This window comes from Lissotriton helveticus, chromosome 3_1 (genome assembly GCF_964261635.1).
Source record: "Lissotriton helveticus chromosome 3_1, aLisHel1.1, whole genome shotgun sequence".
Classification (NCBI taxonomy): domain Eukaryota; kingdom Metazoa; phylum Chordata; class Amphibia; order Caudata; family Salamandridae; genus Lissotriton; species Lissotriton helveticus.
The window spans coordinates 1,950,415,356-1,950,431,066 of record NC_136061.1 but is presented as its reverse complement, the minus strand read 5'-3'; positions in this window follow the sequence as shown (position 1 = coordinate 1,950,431,066).

The window sequence follows — 15,711 nt, the reverse complement described above, 5'->3', positions numbered from 1 at the left end:
CTCAACTTTACATTCTTTTCCCCTTATCGACTTGAAAACTTTCTTGGCACTATTGTCCAGAGTCAAATCAGGCTCACCTATGGATGTCTGCCCCCCCCAAATCATGAAAGAAATTGGTAGAGCTATGCCCAACAGCATGATACCCTTGCTCAACGACTCTCTTACTTCAGGGACAGTGCCTAGCAGCTTCAAACAGGCCTTATTGATTCCCCTCACCAAGAAGCCTGGTATCGACCCGCTGGACCTCACGAACTATCGGCCCATATCCTTGCTGCCCTTCCTATCGAAAATGCTGGAGGCGCATGTCACCAACTGCCTCTCTAATTTTGTGGAGGAAACGGAATATCTCCAATCCAACCAAGCAGGTTTCCGGCCTGGTCACTCCACTGAGGCAGTGATATTGGCCGTCCAGAACACCCTGAGGTCCAACGCTGACAACAACCTTCATCAAGCCCTAGTACTTCTTGACCTGTCCGCTGCATTCGACACGGTTGACTATTCCATTCTGGTCAACCGTGTCGAACAGGCGGGTCTCAGAGACTCTGCCCTAGCCTGGTTGAAATCATTTATCTCCGAACGCACCCAGTCTGTCTGCTTGGGCTCCTTTTCTGCCGCCAAAGTCAAGTCTTTCTGTGGGGTGCCCCAAGGCTCCTCACTATCCCCCTTGTTATTCAATTTATACATGCGGCCCCTTCTTTTTGCCCTGAGCAAGCATAAAGTAACTGTATATAACTATGCAGATGACTTACAGCTCGTTTTTGTTCTCAACTCCCCAAATGCGGTGGAGGACTTCCAAGCCACTATGACTCTAATCCAGAGGTGGATGTCCTCAAACCACCTTAAATTGAACCCAGGGAAAACTGAGCTGATCCTGCCCGGCAAGAGCGAAATCAGTTGGAGCCCTAACTTCTGGCCGTCTGATATGGGCCTCCCCCCTAAGAAATCTCTGACTGTAAAAAGTCTGGGGATAACCATCAATGAGGACCTTTCGCTAAAATCCCAAATTGGAACCGTGGTTTCCTCCGGATTTTTCCAACTGAGGAAAATCAGGAAAATCGCCCATCTCCTCACTCCCTCCGCCTTAATTCAGGTGGTCATGGCCTTAGTCCTCTCCCACATCGACTTTTCAAACAGCCTATACCTAGGCCTACCCGCAGGACAACTCAGAAGACTGCAGTACTTGCAGAATCAGGCCGCCAGGCTGATCTGCAAAGTACCCAAGTGGGAATCAATTAAACCAGGCCTAGAGAGCCTGCACTGGCTACCCGTGGCTCAAAGAGCCGAATTCAAAGCCGGGTGCTTTATTTTTAAGGCTCTGCAAGGCAAGGGACCTCTATTCATCAGACAGCTGATCGGAAGATATGTTCCCTCACGGAACCTAAGATCTGCCCACAAAGACCTTCTTGAAGTTCCTCGCTTTAAGAAAAAACGACAAGGCGGCAGTAGCTTCCATTTCCTAGCAGCTACCTTATGGAATTCTCTGCCACTAGCCCTCAGACAGAGTAAAGATCTCCTTGCCTTCAGAAAGGCATTCAAGACTCACCTCTTCACAGAAGCTTACTTGAAATAACGCTTCCGGCAGACTCACCCTTTGTTATGTTTTTTATTTTTCCAGCGCCAAGAAGCCCTCGGGCGTACGTGCGCTTTATAAATTTTTAATAACATAACAATAACATAACACATGAAATGAGTCAAGTGTCTCCTGGAAAGGATCCCAGTTAAAAGAAAAAAAACACAAATGGTAAATAACCTCCTTGGCAATTTTGTATCTTTTCACTGAATATTAAGATTACTAATGAAGAAATCAGCAAGGCACCACAATTCCCCTTTGACATCAGGATGGAGAAAAATCCCTGTAAGAATCCCAAGTGCAGAATTCCAGAAGACGATTCAATTATTAGGAGCAAATGTCTGATACAAAAATAGAAGTTAGGGATGAAAACAGCGATGTGTTAAGACTGTGATGAGGCTTGTTCAACCCCATGTCATGAAAGTCATGGCATTCATTTCATAAACAATGAAACAGACCAAGTTTGTCATTAATTGTTCCGTTCTTAATCCTGAGATCCGTTGCCACCTTTTATGCCTGGTGCTTAAGGCGGTGAACAGTCTAAATATCGAGTTTTAAATATCGACCTACAAAAATATCGAGTTGGAAATATCGAAGGTACAGAATATCAAGGTCAAAAATATCGTTGGACAGAATATCGACCTTAAGGTAAGTAATAAGTTAAGGTAAGTAATATGTTTTTTGTTAAGTATTTTACTTGTTTTAAATTATATGTGTACTATTTTTATATATTAATAATGATATTTTTAAGTAAATTTTCTGTTTTAGTACTGGAGCGGGTTGTGGGTTTATAGGGGAATAGGGTGGGAAGTAATTTAATTGTAATTAAGTAATAATTTATTTGTATTTATTGGTATGGATAATTATTTAATTTTTAATGAATTATTAATTAGCAATTATTTTAATTGATAATTATTTTTTTTAATTGGTAATGAATGTTTTTAATTGGTAAATAATTTTTTTAATTGGTAATTATTTTTATAATTGGTAATTATTTTTTTAATTGGCAATTAATATTTTCAATTGGTAATTAATTTTTATTAATTGGAATTATTTTTAATTAATTGGTAATCAATGTTTCATAACAAGTATTTTTTGGTATGAAAAATAATTGTATTGTTTAATATTTTTTCATCGTGATTTTATTTTAAATAATTAATATTATTTTATGAAAAATATGTTATTGTTCAATATTTATTATTTGGTGGCTAATATTTATGAATTAATATTTATTGGTATTCATTGTTAATTTATTGTTAATTCATTATTCAATTGTAATTATGTTTTTAATAATTATTAATGGGTATTTGTAAATGATGTAGAGTTATTTAAAAATTAGATTATTTATTATTTTAAATACAAAAATTATTTATAAGTATGTTATATTTAAATTCTGGGCTAGCCAACGTTTTCCCTACTGTTTCACTCTCTGGAGTTGGAATAGTAATCTTTACCCCTACGCTATCCAACGCTTTCTGTACTGTTGCACCCTCTGGAGTTGGAATAGTAATTTTTACCCCTACGCTATCCAATACTTTCCCTACTGTTGCACCCTCTGGAGTTGGAATAGTAATTTTTACCTCTAAGCTATCCAACGGTTTCCCTACTGTAGCACCCTCTGAAGTTGGAATAGTAACTTTTACCCCTACGCTTTCCCTACTGTTTCACTCTCTGGAGTTGGAATAGTAATTTTTACCCCTACGCTCTCCAACGCTTTCCCTACTGTTGCCCCCTCTGGAGTTGGAATAGTAACTTTACCCCTAAGCTATCCAATGCTTTCCCTACTGTAGCACCCTCTGGAGTTGGAATAGTAATTTTTACCCTTACGCTATCCAAAACTTTCCCTACTGTTGCATCCTCTGGATTGGAATAGTAATTTTTACCCCTACGCTATCCAACGCTTTCCGTACTGTTGCACCCTCTGGAGTTGGAATAGTAATTTTTACCCCTATGCTATCCAACGCTTTCCCTACTGTTGCACCCTCTGGAGTTGGAATAGTAATTTTTACCTCTATGCTATCCAACGGTTTCCCTACTGTAGTACCCTCTTAAGTTGGAATAGTAACTTTTACCCCTTCGCTTTCCCTACTGTTTCACTCTCTGGAGTTGGAATAGTAATTTTTACCCCTACGCTATCCAACGCTTTCCCTACTGTTGCCCCCCCGGGAGTTGGAATAGTAATTTTACCCCTAAGCTATCCAACGCTTTCCCTACTGTAGCACCCTCTGGAGGTGGAATAGTAATTTTTACCCCTACGCTATCCAACGCTTTCCCTACTGTTGCCCCCTCTGGAGTTAGAATAGTAATTTTTACCCCTACGCTATCCAATGTTTTCCCTACTGTAGCACTCTCTGGAGTTGGAATAGTAATTTTTACTCCTACGCTATCCAACGTTTCCGTACTTTTTCACTCTCTGGAGTTAGAATAGTAATTTTTACCCCTACGCTATCCAACGCTTTCCGTACTGTTGCACCCTCTGGAGTTGGAATAGTAATGTTTACCCCTATGCTATCCAATGCTTTCCCTACTGTTGCACCCTCTGGAGTTGGAATAGTAATTTTTACCTCTACGCTATCCAACGGTTTCCCTACTGTAGCACCCTCTGAAGGTGGAATAGTAACTTTTACCCCTACGCTTTCCCTACTGTTTCACTCTCTTGAGTTGGAATAGTAATTTTAACCCCTACGCTATCCAACGCTTTCCCTACTGTTGCCCCCTCTGGAGTTGGAATAGTAATTTTACCCCTAAGCTATCCAACGCTTTCCCTACTGTAGCACCCTCTGGAGGTGGAATAGTAATTTTTACTCCTACGTTATCCAACGCTTTCCCTACTGTTGCCCCCTCTGGAGTTGGAATAGTAATTTTTACTCCTACGCTATCCAATGTTTCCCTACTGTTTCACTCTCTGGAGTTGGAATAGTAATTTTTACCCCTACTCTATCCAACGCTTTCCCTACTGTTGCCCCCTCTGGAGTTGGAATAGTAATTTTTACCCCTATGCTATCCAACGCTATATCTATTGTTGCACCTCTGGAGTTGGAATAGTAATTTTTACCCCTACGCTATCCAACGCTTTCCCTATTGTTGCATTTTCTGAAGTTGGAATAGTAATTTTAAGTGTTACGCTATCCAATGTTATCATTACTTCAGTTTTTTTGGACTTTGAATAGTAGTTTTATTTATTTAGCTATTTAATATTTTGTTATTATTTTTGATAATGTAGTATATCATTAATTTAAAAAAAATTGACAGTATATATTTTTTTATGTATTAAATATAATTATTTACTTTTTATTTATGTTATTGTTTTATGTGTGTAGATGTATTTGTAATTTATAATATGTTTTAATAATTTATAAGTTATTAAAATAATTATTAAAACGTATTAAGTAAGTATATTTTTATGTATATGTTTAATTAATGTTATATTATTGTGTATGTATTATTTATTAATTTTAAACATTATTAAATATTTTTAACTATATTTATTTGGTTTATAAGTATTATTTACTTTATTTTACACTTTTTTTATTACAAAAAAAACAATATTTTTTATTACGATATTTTTAACATCGATATTTCGGGTTCAATATTTTTGTACTTACCATGTTGTAGATAGGATGTCGATATTCTTGCCTTTGATATTCCAGCCTCGATTTTTCTGTAGGTTGATATTTTGTCCGTCGATATTCTGTCAGTGATCCGCTTAAGGCAGCTCATGGAACACCCCCTCGGGGTGACCGCAATCATGAAGCCATAAGAACAATCTGGGTAGCGTGGACTTTCAGGCATATACTGATCACAGTATCCTTGAACATGCAGTGCTTCTTCCTTTAATGAACGCCCATGGTCCTTGATAACTTCTTGACACTGCCCTTGACACTGATGTAAAACACTGGTAGGGTATTGTTTCCAGTTCTGAAACCTTTAACGGTATTGTTGTGTCCAGCTCTGGAGGTTTAAACTCAGTAGCGGCTTCTCCTGATGCAACGAGGTAGGGCAGCAGCGGTGGTGGTGGGGGGGAATAAATAAATACAAAAAACAAAGAAAAACATTTGAAAATAAATTATGACTTACCTGATGCTGAGTCCACTCTGTCTTGCTCCTCTCCCAATCCTTGACTCTGTGCACACTGCGCAGGCTTCTAGATTCCAATAGATAACAGATGGAATAATATTCCCAGCATGAGAAAAGCGATGGGATTGGCCTGAGTGGCCTGGTTTTGCCGCTCAGACACTGCCTGGGACAGTTCTCAACCCTGCTGTGCAACACAGCTGGGTAGAAAAATGCTAAATATGCATGTCGGTTTGGCCAGCCTAAGATGGCCAAACCATCATGTGTGCTTAGTAGTGCCCACAACTTCTCCTCCTGAAGCTTTGGATGGCCCCGTCCCACCCGGCCCCACCCTGTGATTCGGCCCATCAGCAGAGGCAATGGTGAAAAAGAAAATGATAATAACATTATTTTATTATCATTTTATTTTTCACTGTTGCCTCTGCTGGGTAGCAGCAGTGGGGTGACGCTCCTTCGCCATAGCAGAATGCTGCCCCTGTTTAAACTGGGTATTATCCCCAGTTCTAGAGCCACCCTTGGTATAGTGTGTCATGTTCTGGAGCCACCTCTAATAGATTGTGTTGAGATGAGAAGCTACATCTGGAGTGTTGTGTACACAACTGGAGTCCTTATCTGGAATAATGTTTCCGCAGAGCACATCTGGGGTTTTGTGCCCAGTCAGGTACACAGGCTACAGTGGTGCCCACCTCTGGAGGACTCATCTGGAACATTGTGACAAGTGCTAAAAGCCCAAATGTTCCCCTCTTGTACCTCACCTTATTGTATTATGTACTTGAGATTTTTTGTAAAGTGCCAATGACCTGTAAAGGTATACTGGAGCTAAGGGGAACATGGAAACAGAACCAAGTACTACACAGAAGAAACAAGTTGCAATAGTCTAGACGAAGAACAGCCAGGTTTTAAAAGCTTCACAGAAAGGCAGGATGTGATTGATGGAGCAGAGATGCTGTCGGAAAGTATTATAATGTTTGCCCGCAAACACAGAGAAAGCTCGACCACCTGCACGAGTACAAGAATGCTGGTAAACAACAAGCAGGTTCGATGATGAAGTTCTCAAAAAAAGGGACTGAGTGTAATATATAAACTTGCATTGAAAATTGAGAGGACCCGGTGTGATGAAAGGCCTGGTAAACCATGCTTAAGAACTTGAAGTGATCCTTTTAGGGACAGGTAACCAGTCAAGAGAATTCAGGTAAGAAGAAGTAGAGGAACAGGAAGGAAGACTGACAAGTGAGTATATGCTTGTTGCAGATGCTGCAGAAAGAAGTAAGGTGATCCAGGGCATAAACCAGTGCAATAATTGATCCAACTTTAAATGACCAATTGTACTACAAGATACCATGAACCAAAAGGAAGAACAGGAGGATCTTTCTAAGAAGCCTCATGAGAGAAAGCAATTAGAAGAGACCTGGTTGAACTAAGTGATGAAAGAGAGGTCCTGATCAAAAAGTTCCTCAAGACGGCAAACAGATAAGGCAGGAAGATGAAAAGGATCAAGTTGAGAGTGCTAAAACTCATAGTGCCAGGCCTGAGGTTTATTAAGGTCTTTGACCAGCAGGATCTCAGTTTGTATTGTGTTATGTTTAAGACAAGGGCCTCCAACCTTTTATGTATTAAGAGCTTCTAAAGTTTAAAAAAAAAGATTGTCCTGAGCTACTCATATTATTACAGTTGTAATATAACCACAACAGACAAGATTACATTAGTGGCCACCGCAGGCTGGTTTATGAGCAATGATCACATCAGTGTCTGGCAGAGCTGCTAGCAGTTCTGAAAAGGGCTTTATCAGTTTGGAATGCCTCTACGTGGGTAATGCATAACAGCCCTAGCTGCAGTGCACCAAAATAATACTCCCCAATGCTGCATAATTTATCATTGAAATATCAGCTTTAAATGTAGCATATGGATCTTGGTGTTGAAATAACATATGCGTATTGCTAACTGAATGGTTGCAATGGTTGTATTGGAAATTCAACCATTTCAGACAAACATGCGCTCATGAGTTCTGAAAATACATTCATTTTCATCTCAAATACACACTTTTGAATATTGGTTAACATATATTCATTCTAAAATGCAAAAGTTTCTAATTTAGTGGGCTGGGTTGCACACAGGAGTGCCACTTGCAGGTAGCTGGGGAGCTAACATTAGCTCACAAGCTACTTGTTGGAGAAGCCTGGTTTAAGAGAATTTGCTTCACACCCAAGTGATTATATCAAAAATAAACTTTTGACATTTCTCCCTGGCTGTTGAAGATTGAATGTTAAGGGTGATCAATATTTAAGTGTCATCTGCATAGTACTTGAGATGAAAAATGGTAGACCGTATGAGTTTGCCATGGGGAAGAAACTAGACATTGAAAAGAGTAGGGCTTACAGAGGAGCACTGTCGAATCCTGTATAAGAAATGTATAGCATCAGAGCAAAAAGGGGGAAGATGAATGGCGAAAGCCATATTGGAAAGGTTGGAGGATATCGAGGCAGGAGTCCCATATTCCAGTCAATGAGCATGCTGTTATGAAAATGTATTGAAGGTCGTATAGCGATCAAGAAGGACTAGAGCAATGCAGCGTTCCTGGTCCAAAAGAACTGCAGAGGTCATCAAGTATGGAGATTAGAACAGAAGGAAAAAAACACAACTGAGTAACGGAAAAGAGAAAAATCAGCCTGAGCCATAGCAAGGTTATGATTGGTCTCCAGACAACTGATTGTTGATTGTTTCCTTGAACTTTTATTGAAAAAGGCAAGAGCAAATTGGGCCAAAAATTGCCAAGTCCAAGAAATTGGAAGAATGCTACTTTAAAAGTGGCTCCAGTTTTAAGGACACCTTCATTGTTTTAGGGGCCTCATCATGGATATTTATTTTAACCGTGTTGTGTCCAGTTGTGGAGGACCTATTTTAAATAATGTGCCACGGTTTGGAGGCCTTGTTTCGAGTATTGTTTGGAGTTCTGAATATCTTACTTGGAGCACTGTTCCCCATTCTGGAGCCCACCTCTGGGGTACTGTGTCCAGTTCAAGAGGCCTCATCTACAGTACTGTTGTCCAGTCCAGGAGGTCACATCTGGAATGGTGGTTCCGGAGCTCAAGGCTTTATCTTGAATCTAAGGGCATATATACAGCTAAAGTGCGGAGCGCAGTGTTAAGCCAAGAAGGCTGACGCCGCACTCCGTCACTTTAGAAATGCAAGCCTGCACTGTATTTACAACAATACGGTGTAGCCCTGCATTCTCCCAGTGCTCACGCTAAATTTAGCTGCCTAGCACCAACGCAGGCACCCTTGCACAATTCTGACTCAGCACTATGGTGCAAGGGTGCCTGTATTGTGGGAATGATTGTTTATGTGCAGGGAGGGACACCTTTCTGAACATTAACAACCATGCATGGCATTTTGCTGTTTATATGTGTGCTGCACAATGCAGCACACATAGAAACAGCAAAAACGAGGATGAAAGAAAGTGTTTCTCCTTGTTTCGCCTGTTTAAGATCAAGTTTTCTCTGGTCTTAATTTTGGCGCTGCCCCATATTTACGCCACCCTTGTAAATATGGGGCAGCATCAAAATGAATGGGTGTTGCGGTGTAACGCCCACCACAACACCCATTGCCCACGCCTTTCATGCTAAGTATATGGTGAAAGGGGGCCTTATTCACAAGGTTGCATTACCCCACGTTAAGTGGCTTAAAGCCGCCTTGTGAATAAGCCAATGCCCCTATCACAACAGGAAACTTTAAAAAAGTGATGTTCCTGAGGCGATAGGGACTTGTAAATATGGCCACTGGTGCCCAGTTCTGGTTATCTCATCTGGTGTATAGTAACAGTTGTTGAGGCCCAATCCGGAGTTCTGTGTCAATTGTGGATTCCACCTTTGGAATCTTACAAGAACGTTGCAGAAAAATGAAGGCCCTGCTGTCAACAACAACACTGCATGATCCAAAAACGATCCAAATCCAAACTCTCCTCCAGGGAAGTACTCCAATGAGGCATCCACATCTCCACATCAATTTCAATCTCAACTCCAAATGACGCCACGGAGCCGCGAGTTGGCGTCATTTGGAGCGAGGCAGTGTTGACCGAGACAATTCAGTGGGCGACACCCTCCCCTACCCGTTACGTTAGAGGTACTATTAGGTATCATATAAAGTGCATGAGATTCCTGCATTTTTTTCAACTTTTTTTCACTTTTGTATATAGCACACCTTCAAATCTGATATCAACATAGTAAGTATTGAGGGGATCTTTCAGTCCTGATGAAGAAGCCTTTGCTTGCTTCGAAACATGTTGACTTTATAGGAGTATCCGCACATTGTACGATGGACATCTCCGCATCACCCTTTTAACAGGTCCAGCCTCAATGACCTATTAAAGTTTCTTAATTCCATGATGCCAGTTCCTTTTTAAAACACTTTTTATATTTACTCCAGACCCTTCCTCTCACTACCCCTACACCACACATAGTACTGTAAGAACAGTGCTCCCGCATAGTCACAGGTCATAGCACGCCCCGTCCCGCAGCGGGACGGGAAGACCCCTATGATGAAGCATGACACCAAGAGCCCTTTTGGTGTGTGAGGGGTATTTAAGCAAACACTGTGTCCATCCATTCCAGGATGAGAAACACACTTCCCTAACACAGTAAGACCTTCATTTTTTTTAAACCCTTAAAGTGGATCTCTTTGATAGATTACACCTACAAATGTAGCGATCTGCCTAGGAAAATGCAAAAAACAGAAGTTATGCCTCGGCAGCAGGAGTCCCAGCACAGCCAGATTCTGGGAGAGAGGGAAGCATTTTAGGTTTTTTTTTAGGACTCTGGCGTTTCAATAGTAGATCACCAGGAAAGGGTTCTGACCATGATCACTCTTGACTCTGACTTTGATCAACCTCCCCGGTTTTCCAGCTGGATGGTGCCCTTCTGTGGAAGAGCTCCTCCAGCCCTGTGCTCTCTGGACTTTGACCTTCCTAATTCTTATCCATCCCTATTAAGTAGATGACCCCTCACCATTTACAATGTATCTTACTTCTCTCTGCCACTGGCTCTTTAGGCCATTCCATCCATGATGATCCAAAACCTCTGGCCTCACAGCGCATGCTAGTCACCCTGCCCTGCCTCGCGACTCAGAGCTGGCCTCAGACACGAGGTGCCAGTCATCCCTCCCCACCTTTAGACACACTCACCTAGAACTTTTCGATTACTTGTACCACAGCCTATACACCTTAGGTGTTTGATCCCAATACCGCAAACGAGCTTTGTAGCACTGGACACCGACGACACCCTCACCACTGCCGAGCACATGCACTTCCAGATCCACACCGACCCCAACACGACCCTCCTAGGAACACTCGTCTACAGACCACCCGGACCAAGACCACAGTTCAGCGACACCATCGCCGACCTCGTCAGCACCCACGCCTTTGCCTCCATGGACTACATACTCCTCGGGGACCTGAACTTCCACCTTGAGAACAGCAATAACGCCAACTCCACTGCCCTGATTTACAACCTCCTCAACCTCGGACTCAAACAGCTCATGACGACACCCACCCACGCCGCTGGACACACGCTGGACCCCATCTTCTCCACAAGCCCCCACGTCTCCTTCAACCACACCACCGAACCCCACTGGACCGACCACAGATGCATCCACTTCACCTTCAGGAAACCCACCACACACCACTGCACCCAACAGCTGCCACACCGCTGCTGGGGCAAGGTCACCAAAGACCAACTGACTACCACCCTCGCCCTGAGACCACCCGCTGTCCCCACCGACCCCGACACCGCCGCAACCAACCTCAAACAGTGGATCAATGACTGCGCCAACACCCTCTCCCCTCTCAAGACCCCCACAACCAACCACACCAACAAGAAAGCCGCCTGGTTCACCGAAGACCTCCAGATCTCCAAGCGCACCTGTCGGAAGCTGGAGAAGAAATAGCTCCACAACCGCACACCAGACAGCCACACAGCCCACAAGAGCGCCACCCGCAGACACCACCAACTCATCAGGAACGCCAAGAGAACCGCCTTCAAGGACCGCCTAGACAACAACGCACACAACACCAAAGAGCTCTTCAGCATCGTGAAAGAACTCTCCAACCCCAGCTCCAACACCAACGACATCTCACATCACAAGACCTGTGCAAATCCCTAGGCACCTTCTTTCACCGCAAGATCACCGACATCCACGACAGCTTCAACTCCGAGACCCCCGCAGCCACCATCAATTCCACCACCCCTGCGACCAATACCAGCACCAGCCGCCTGACCGCCTGGTCCAACGTCAGCGACGAAGACACTATCAAAACCATGAACTCCATCCACTCCGGATCCCCATCTGATCCCTGCCCTCACCACGTCTTCAACAAAGCCTGCACAACCATTGCGCCCCACCTCCGGAAAACAATCAACAGCTCCTTCGAGACAGCAACCTTCCCGGAAAGCTGGAAGCACGCCGAGATCAACGCCCTTCTGAAGAAGACCAAGGTGGACCCCAAGGACCTCGAGAACTTCCGGCCCATCTCCCTGCTCCCGTTCCCAGGAAAAGTGACAGAGGAGATTGTCAACAAACAGCTAACCCGCTACCTCGAAGACAACAACATCCTGGACCCTTCCCAATCCGGTTTCCGCAGCAACCACAGCACCGAGACTGCCCTCATCGCCGCCACTGACGACATCAGGATCCTGATGGACAAAGGAGAAACAGCCGCCCTCATCCTCCTGGACCTATCAGCTGCCTTTGACACCGTCTGCCACCGCACCCTATCAGCACGCCTCCATGACGCCGGAATCCAAGAGAAGGCCCTAGCCTGGACCACAACCTTCCTCTCCGGCAGAACCCAGAGCGTCCGCCTACCACACTTCCGCTCGAAAACCACCAAGATCATCTGCGGCGTCCCACAGGGATCCTCCCTCAGCCCGACGCTGTTCAATATCTACATGGCACCGCTCGCCCATGTCACACGACAACACAACCTCAAAATCATCACCTACGCCGACGACACCCAGCTGATCATATCCCTCACCGGAGACCCCCACACCGCCAAAGCCAACCTCCACAGAGGAATGAAGGCCGTAGCCGACTGGATGAAGGACAGCAGACTGAAGCTGAATTCAGACAAGACGGAGGTCCTCATTCTCGGACCCACCCCATCAGCCTGGGACGACTCTTGGTGGCCCACATCGCTAGGCACAGCCCCGGAACCCACAGACCGCGCACGCAACCTGGGGGTCATCCTCGACTCCACCCTCCCCATGACCAGGCAAGTCAACGCCGTCTCTGCGTCCTTCTACAACACCCTCCGAATGCTCCGCAGGATCTTCAAATGGATCCCTTCCGACACGAGAAAAACCGTCACCCAGGCCCTCATCACCAGCAGACTCGACTACGACTACGGGAATGCCCTCAACTCAGGAACAACAACCAAGCTCCTGAGATGACTACAACGAATCGAGAACGCCTCGGCACGTCTGATCCTCGATGTCCCCCGACGCAGCCACATCACACCCCACCTGAGGGGCCTGCACTGGCTCCCTGTCAACAAGAGGATCACCTTCAAACTCCTCATCCACACACACAAAGCACTACACAACACCGGACCCACTTACCTCAACAACCGACTCAGCTTCCACACCCCCACCCGTAGCCTCCGCTCAGCCAACCTCGACCTCGCCACAATTCCTCACATCCAGAAAACCACTGCCGGCGGCAGATCCTTCTCCTACCTCGCCGCCAAGACCTCGAACGCACTCCCTACCAGCCTACGACAGACTCAGGACCTGCTGGCCTTCAGAAGACTTCTCAAGACCTGGCTCTTCGATCAGTAGCGACCCCCCCCCCAGCGCCTTGAGACCCTCACGGGTATGTAGCACGCTTTAGAAATGCAGTGATTGATTGATTGATTGATTGATTGATTGATTGATTGATTACTCTTAATCTGGTCTCCTGGCTGAAGCACATTAAACATAAAATGCCTTCAAATACACTAGTAGCTCTCCAAGTAAGGAATTCAGAACTAGACAATATTCCAAACGAGTACTTCAGAATAGTATACAATATTCCAAGGGGCACTTTATTACTGATGTGTAAAATGTACATCTGCAACACAAACTTTGTTCTGTTTGATTACTCATCTCTCCACCCCAACATTCTTTTTGCTCCTGTTGTTTTGTTATATTGTTTACCCACTTTGAGGTCTACCTGTATAGAAATTCAAAGATGCCGAAGCATAAGGATAGGCTGTGCTGCTGATCTTGCTATTTCTGTTTTGTCTCTGTAAGGGAGGTTTTCATTGCTCTGGCTGTGCTGTAACGTCTGCGTAAGTGAAGGAAGATCCCATGACCTCTGCACATGCTGTACCTGTGTGTCAGGACAGATGCACTTCTGCCTGTGCTGTACCTGTTCTGTGCATATCAAGCATTCTCAAACTACTGCTCCGGTGCCGCCTCTGCTGTGCATGTTCTTTGTGTTAGGGAAACGTGCATGGCTGCCAAACCCACTGTATAGCCTGGTGTATGTGAGAGCACTTTACACTGCTGCTGCACATGATGTTCTAAATATGTGCCGGTGTGTGTGTGTGTGTGTGTGTGTGCGCGCACGCGCCCTTGAGGAGAGACAGTAACATGCACTGCAGCAGTTCTTTGTGTTCATGTAAGCGTCCACTACTGCTGCTGCACATGCTTTACTAAATATGTGTGGATATGTGAGTGTTTGAGAATGAGAGACAGTTAATGTGCACTGCAGCAGTTATGTGTGTTCAGGAAGCGCGCACTACTGCTGCTGCACATGCTGCGCTAAATATGTGTGGGTATGTGAGTGTTTGAGAATGAGAGACAGTTAATGTGCACTGCAGCAGTTCTTTGTGTTCATGAAGCGTGCACTACTGCTGCTGCACATGTTGTACTAAATATGTGTAGGTATGTGAGTGTTTGAGAAGGAGAGACAGTTAGTGTGCACCGCACCAGTTCTTTGTGTTCATGAAGCGTGCACTACTGCTGCTGCACATGCTGTACTAAATATGTGTGGGTATGTGAGTGTTTGAGAAGGAGAGACAGTTAATGTGCACTGCAGCAGTTCTTTGTGTTCATGAAGCGTGCACTACTGCTGCTCACATGCTGCACTAAATATGTGTGGGTATGTGAGTGTTTGAGAATGAGAGACAGTTAGTGTGCACTGCAGCAGTTCTTTGTGTTCATGAAGCGTGCACTACTGCTGCTGCACATGCTGCACTAAATATGTGTGGGTATGTGAGTGTTTGAGAAGGAGAGACAGTTAATGTGCACTGCAGCAGTTCTTTGTGTTCATGAAGCGTGCACTACTGCTGCTGCACATGCTGCACTAAATATGTGTGGGTAAGTGAGTGTTTGAGAAGGAGAGACATTTAGTGTGCACTGCAGCAGTTATTTGTGTTTATGAAGCGTGCACTACTGCTGCTGCACATGCTGCACTAAATATGTGTGGGTATGTGAGTGTTTGAGAAGGAGAGACAGTTAATGTGCACTGCAGCAGTTCTTTGTGTTCATGAAGCGTGCACTACTGCTGCTCACATGCTGCACTAAATATGTGTGGGTATGTGAGTGTTTGAGAGGGAGAGACAGTTAGTGTGCACTGCAGCAGTTCTTTGTGTTCATGAAGCGTGCACTACTGCTGCTGCACATGCTGCACTAAATATGTGTGGGTAAGTGAGTGTTTGAGAAGGAGAGACAGTTAATGTGCACTGCAGCAGTTCTTTGTGTACATGAAGCGTGCACTACTGCTACTGCACATGCTGCACTAAATATGTGTGGGTAAGTGAGTGTTTGAGAAGGAGAGACAGTTAATGTGCACTGCAGCAGTTATTTGTGTTCATGAAGCGTACACTACTGCTGCTGCACATGCTGCTCTAAATATGTGTGGGTATGTGAGTGTTTGAGAAGGAGAGACAGTTAGTGTGCACTGCAGCAGTTCTTTGTGTTCATGAAGGTTGCACTACTGCTGCTGCACATGCTGCACTAAATATGTGTGGGTAAGTGAGTGTTTGAGAAGGAGAGACCGTTAGTGTGCACTGCAGCAGTTCTTTGTGTTCATGA